The sequence below is a fragment of the Cannabis sativa genome, chromosome 8 (assembly GCF_029168945.1).
Source record: "Cannabis sativa cultivar Pink pepper isolate KNU-18-1 chromosome 8, ASM2916894v1, whole genome shotgun sequence".
Taxonomy (NCBI): Eukaryota; Viridiplantae; Streptophyta; class Magnoliopsida; order Rosales; family Cannabaceae; genus Cannabis; species Cannabis sativa.
In genome coordinates this window covers 39,202,525-39,209,785 of record NC_083608.1, presented here as the reverse complement: position 1 = coordinate 39,209,785, position 7,261 = coordinate 39,202,525, and the positions used below count along the sequence as shown (strand labels likewise).

The 7,261-nt window shown below is 33.4% G+C and overlaps 1 long non-coding RNA gene across 1 annotated transcript; it reads left to right on the top strand.

Annotated features, from left to right (window-relative positions):
• The first annotated feature begins 351 nt into the window (after positions 1 to 351).
• LOC133030299 (uncharacterized) lies at positions 352 to 2,577 on the top strand. Its single transcript, XR_009684153.1, has 3 exons — positions 352 to 961; positions 1,810 to 1,872; positions 2,349 to 2,577. It is a non-coding gene; the product is annotated as an uncharacterized LOC133030299 (long non-coding RNA).
• The last annotated feature ends 4,684 nt before the right edge of the window (positions 2,578 to 7,261 follow it).

The window sequence follows — 7,261 nt, the reverse complement described above, 5'->3', positions numbered from 1 at the left end:
TTGTACATAATGTGTTTCATGTTTCAATGCTTCGGAAATATGTCTCGACTTGTCCCATGTTACGAGTTATGAAGCATTGGAACTTCAAATGATTTGTCATACGAGGAACAACCAAGTGCAAATACTTGATAGAAGAGAAAAAGTCTTGAGAAGCAAGACAAGCAGACCGGTGAAAGTACTGTGGAGGAACAGTAAAGTAGAAGAGGCAACTTGTGAACTCGAGACGGATATGCAGCAGAAATATCCGGAGTTGTTCAAGTAAATTTTGGGACGAAATTTCTATAAGGAGGGGGTAATTGTAATACCCAGAATTAAGAAATGGATTAACAAAACGCTAATTAGATAATTATGTATAATTGAGGAAATTATATTATTATATAATTTAATATATGTGAAATTATATGAATTTTATTATGTTAAGACCCCGTTGGTGAGCCAGGGGCATTTTAGTAATTATGACCCGAGAAGGGTAAAATTATGAAATTAATTTGATTACGTGCTTAATGGAACTATATTATTATATAGTATACCTGTGTTGTCTTTTCAGGTGTGTTCTGACAGGTTAGCGCGGTATAGTCACAACCGGGAATTTCGGGCCGAACCGGGTTCGGGCCCGAAATGTAAATTGGATTGATAATTTGGCATTTTATTTGATGAATGATAATCTGAAATTTATTTGAAATTAATTGAGTATTGAAATGACTTATTTACCCTTGTGAGGGTGTAGGTGTGAATAATAAGCCATGAGGGCATTTTGGTCATTTGACCCCTATTTACTATGTTTGATTAAAATTGATTTTTAATGAAATGAAATGCAAAATTCTGGTTTTACTTTCACTCTTGGCCGACCCCCTCTCTCTCCCAAACCCTCTTATTATTTCAAAGTTGAATTTGAAGAAAAGCTTGGTTCTTAGCTTGTTTTGGAGCTTTGAAGTTGTGAATTCTTGAGCTTGGAGTTGAGGTAGATTCTTGCTAAGTTTATGTGAAATTTATGGTTGAATTCTTGCTGAAATTATTGTGGAAAAAGCATGCTTTAAGTTGTTTGATCTTGGTTTGCATGTTTAGGGAAATGGATGTTTAATCTTGATAATTTGTGTGTTAATCTCTTGATTTGTGTTTGATTGGGCTTAGAGTACAATTCAAGGATGTTTTACATGCTTAATCTAATTTTTTTATCTATTGTTTTACTGCTGGAAATTGAATAAGTATGTGTTGGGTTAAAGTTCATGTTCTTGAACTTGGAGTTTTGCTAGTTGAAGCATGATTTGTGATTATTGTGCAATCTGAAATTATGGGGTTTATTGTTGGATTTTGATGCATAATTATGTGTTTTAGAACCTATAATATTTGCTAGCTGCTATAAGTGGGTTAATTGTGAAATTGGTTGTGAAAAGCAAGCTTGAGTTCATGGAACTCAAGCTTGGTGCTTTAATGGCACTTTTTGATTTTTAGTGCAATTGTTGGGTTTAAGTTGTGGAATATGTTTATTATGACATATATTGATGCTCTGGAAAGTTTGGGAATGTTTGGGAATGATTTGAGTGAGTTTTGGGGGTTTAAAGATTGAGAAATTTCGTGTTCTCTGCCCAGACAACCGGAATTCCGGTTGGAGTTCATCGGGAAATGCTGAAATTTGTTTTGGCCATAACTTTTGACTCGGGACTCCGTTTGGGACGTTCTTTATACCGTTGGAAAGCTCTTTTCGAGCTCTATGTGATTATCTGTATTTGAAATGCCATGAATTTATTTTATGAATGTGAAATCAGGGGTTAACCCTATTTGTGAAAATCCCGGATTGTGTGTGACTAGGATTACCGGCACCTGGTCAGGAGCACCCGGGGATTTGGAATCTCTACTATTGCGGGACAACAGGTAAGACAGTGATTAGCACGTAGAGTATGCGCAGTGGCGCTTATGTTGAGAATGATATGCATAAATGTTAAGTAACCGGGATTAGGGTTATTACCCTAATAGGAACGGTCTAATAGCCTAGGGTTATTACCCTAGTGATATATGTGTATAAATGCCATGCCATGCTAATTGAAATGAGATTTAAGGATTATGTGCTCAAGGCATAATCAGGTTGGACTCGGTACTCATAACCGAGATGAACCGCTTCTAAGGCCTTAATGTATTTAGACGTGTGAGAGTAACACGTGGGTCTACGTCACGTAGATTTAATTAGATGTGTGAGCGCAACACATAGGTCTACGCCACGTAGACATAAATGGGCATGATGAAATAATGATCAGGTCTGTGCTATACAGACATATGTGAATGAGCATAATATATTTGTTATGATTTATACTGTCTTGCTGGGCTTGGCTCACGGGTGCTCTACTGTGCAGGAAAGGGTAAGGCATTAGCTGATCAACCATGAGTTTCAGGAGCAGGGCGAAGAATGTACATGTTCATGCCACTTCAGACCAAGCGGGTTATGGGTCTAACAATGTTGACTTTTGTATTCTGTTTTGCCGCTTAGGTCGGCTAGTAAGAAAGAACTTGTAATAAGTTTGTAAATATTTTTGGGATCCCAACTATTTTGAAAAGTTTAAATATATTACAAGTTTATTTTCAGTCTGTTTAATATAAAAGTTTAAATTTTGCGCTATTTTAATTAGTAATCCCGGTTAGGGGATTAGGGCCTTATAAGTATTTTGGGTAGCGTGCCTAATTATTTAGGGCGTTACAGTTTTGGTGGGAGACTTATGTCTCTGCATCATATCTCATAAACATATTGCCTACACCTATAAACAACTAACTATCACCCTATGAAAAGTTATACAAACTTGCACCAGATTACAACATTGTTAAGGTCTTTAGATGCTCTTGTTTTTCCCTCCTAAGACCCTATCAAGCACATAAGATATCTTTTAGATCCTTAAAATGTTTGTTCATAGGATATAGCATGAATCAAAAAGGGTATAGATGCTTACATCCAAGTGGTAGAATATATGTTGCATAGGAGTGTTCAATTTAATGAATCTGAATTTCCTTACAAAACTCTATTCTCCACGAATAAATCCACCACTATTCCATCTGTCACAATTCTAAATCCCAATGATTATTAAATTCCCTAACATCACTTGCCTAATCCCTCTACATCTGTCCCATCTCACACTCCATAGGTTGCACCAAATTCCCCAGCATCAGTTCATCTAAAACAGTCATCTCAAAATCATACCCCTGCCTATGAGTCACAAAATGAGTCCCAATTCCCCACTATTAACCAAATACATAGTCCACTACAGTCAAACAGTGATAATTCTTTCCATTCAGTGTCTCACCAACCACCCTCCCCACCGCCAAATCCAATTACTCACCCTATGGTCACTAAATCCAAGAAAGGCATATTCAAACCAAAACTTTATTTAGCAGATGTTAGAATAGAAAGAGAGCCAACTACTGTCAAACAAGCCGTGACGGATCCCAAATGGAATAAAGCTATGAATCATGAATGCACAGCCCAAGAAAACATGGAAGTTAGTTCCTCCTACACCAGATATGACAGTATTTACAAACAAATGGTTATTTAGAATTAAATACAATTCTAATTGGCCTGTTAACAAATTAACTTAAGGCCAGGCTGGTTGCAAGGGGTTTTCAACAAACACATGGGGTGGACTTCTTTGAAACTTATAACCCTGTTGTTAAACCATGAACCATTAGAATTCTATTCATCCTTGCTGCCATATACAATTGGGACATTCAACAATTGGACATTAACAATGCCTTTTTAAATGGTCAGCTTAGTGAAGATGTGTATATGACACAACCCTAGGGGTTTGTTGACAAAGATTACCATGATTATGTATGCAAATTGAATAAGGCCATCTATGTTTAAAACAAGCTCCTCGAGCTTGGTTTGATCAGCTAAAAAGCCACTTGTTGCAGCTTGGTTTTCAAAATTCCAAGGCAGACTTTAGCCTGTTTGACAACAAAATAAATGAACATCTTTTACTTCTCCTTGTATACATGGATGATATACTTGTTACTGGAGCGGATACTCAGTAGGTTCAAATTCATAATCTACATGCCAAATTTGGCCTTAAGAAACTAGGGATTGTCAACTACTTCCTAGATTTTGAAGCTTTCAAAAATGGCAATAAATATTATCTCTCTCAACAAAAATACATCAGGGATCTGCTTCACAAGACTAATATGTTGGACTCAAAATCTCAGTCGACCTCAATGTGTGCTACATCAAAATTATCCATTAATTCTAGCCAACCTCTTGAAGATGCTCAATAATATAGGAGCATCATTGGTGCCTTACAATACCTCACTATGACTAGGCCTGATATCTCATTTGCTGTAAACAAGTTAAGCCAATTTCTAAAGTCCCCTACTACAACACATTGGGGAGCATGCAGAAGGGTACTGAGATATCTTGCTGGCACAATTCATCTTGGTCTGTCATTTTTTCCTGCTTCCCACATTGATCTTCAAGGATACACTGATGTCGATTGGACTGGCAACGATGATTACAGAAAATCAACCTCAGGCTACTGTGTGTTTCTTGGACAAAACCTCATCAGTTGGTACTTAAAGTAAGAAAGTGTTGTAGCTCGCTTAAGTACAAAGTCTGAGTGTCGAGCTTTAGCTCTTGCCACTGCTGAATTAACATGGATCTAGTCTTTAAAAACAGAGATAACAATCAATCTCCCTCAAAGCCCTATACTTTGGCGTGACTATCTAGGAGCAGGGTCACTTGCATCGAACCCAGTTTATCATGCTCGCACAAAGTATATAGAAAACGATCTCCATTTCGCTTGTGACAAGGTGTTACTGTTAGCAAACCAGCTTGATGTTTGATATGTGGATAGACACTATCAAATTGCTGACATACTCACTAAACCTTTGTCCATCACTCAATTCAACTACTTAAGGGACAAGTTAACACTTAGGTGCCCAAGTGTAACTTGAGGGGGAATATTAGGATAAAGTTAGTTAGTTAGTTAGTTAAAGAATTTGTTTTCTGTTATACTGTTGTAACTAACTCTTCTCTCATCTGTAACAAATTATGTTTAATGGATTCAATATATAGTGGCTGAGCTCACATATCTTGTGAGCCTGTCTTTTTCATCTTTCTTCTTCTCTCTCACTCTCATTTTCTTACAATTCAAAAAAAAAAAAGCCAAACATATGCTGGTTTTTTGTTTTTAAAATTAAAAACAAAAGATACTCATCATTTTTTATGTTTATATTTTAAAAATAAAAGGAAACGTATTCTCATTTTCGTGGTTAAAAAATTCAAAACTATTTTTTTTTTCAAAAAATACCCTTAATTAGTAGATGTTTACTAAAATAAGATTAAATATTTAAGGTATAATTCGGAGATTTCAAATTGCGAGAACAAATTATTTTATTTCTTCATTGGTAGGCTTTTTAAGTGAATTGAAGGATTATAAGGGAGTGTTAGTAATGTCAATGACAATGACAACTAAAATATTTCAAATACCATATTAAATTAGGGGTGTATGTTGATCGATTTGGTCAATTTATGCTACATTTTATTTAACTCAATGTAAAAATCAAGTTACAAAAATTTAAGCGCAACCCTTCTGATTAAGGAAAAAGAAAATAGTACCCGCCTAATTAATGAAATTGGTCAGTTTGGTTGGCTTAACCCATCCATACTGACCACTAATATATATATATATTTTTTTTTTAATTTTTACACTCATTTGTTATATTTTAGTTAAATGAGACAAACTATATATAGATTGAATTCAAAGTTTAAATTAACCACCATAAAAAAATACATATTAGTTTGAACTTCATATTTTTTAAATAGTCATATAAATTATATGATATATAAATATATATTTAAAAATATATATACATATATGTATAAAATCATCTTAATCAGGTTGATCGAGTTAATTCGAGTTGATTGAGCGGACTTGTATTATTTTTCAACTTGTTCAATATAAAGATTGAGCGGGTTATATTTTTTTTTTTTTCAGGTTTTACGGTTTGTATTTTTCATTGTGTTATCTCGCTTTGGTTTGAGCGGATTATTTAAATTAGGCGGTTTACTAAAGTTTATGTACTATCCTATATTAAATAACTTAATTAGTGAATCTTAATTTTCAAATTAGTTCTCAAGATGCGAGTACAACTAATGTGATTTTCTCATTAGGTCTCCCAAGTGACTACATGAGATATTAATTAGTATATTAGTGGCATTTGACATAATCATATATTATGAATTTTATATAAATAATAATTTAATTAGTAGATCCTTATTAAATTAGTTATTCTGTTATATGACATTAGCTCAACATTGGATTAGTGAGTACAATTTATTTATTAGTAATGCTCTCTTAAATGACCAACGAGATTATTGGGTAAATAGCAGCATAAGTACCTAACGTTTTATGTTTGTAAGCGGCATAAACCAAAAGTTTATTTTTAGCGGCATAAGTACTCAATGTTTGTAAGACTATAATTTTTCTCTAATTTTGTCAGTCCAGACTTTATTATCGTCTTAAACAGGACACATATAAGGCCCGAATTCTAGATCATTGGGTCTAGATAGAAATATGTATTAGGATTTTTATCCCCTGAACTTTGACATGTATTAAATCATGCCTCTTGAACTTTTAAGGTCGTTAAAAATACCCCTAAACTATTGAGATTTTTGGATTTAAGGACTCTTTTTTTTTTTTTTCAATTTCAGTAAAAAAGTCTAACATGAATGAAAGTCCAGGGGCCATGATTTAGTACATGTCAAAGTTCGAGGGACATAATTTGGTAGATATCAAAGTCTGAGGAGCATGGTTTAGTATATAAACAATAACTGAAATAGTAAAATGGAATGAAATTAGATAAAAGTTCTTAAATTCCACAATCTCAATAGTTCAGAGGGTATTTTTAACGACCTTAAAAGTTTAGGGGGCATGATTTAGTACATGTCAAAGTTCAAGGGGCAAAAATCCTAATTAGCCTAATTTTAAATATTAAGCTTGAATATTTGAAATTAAACTTTGAAATAGTTGATTTATTTGTTATTACAAGAGTTCTAATTGATTAAGTACATCATTTATTTATTTGTAGATGTAAGTACTATTTGATATTAGTAATGTTAAGAAATGTACATATTTCTTATTTTGAAAATTAAAGCTAATTAAATTTTTAATAATATTTTTAAAAAAATTAATGTGATATATTTTTATAATGAATTATTTTATTTATATTTAGCCTTGTTTAAAAAATAAAATAATATTTGTATGTCATTAAAGCCAAAAAAAAAAAA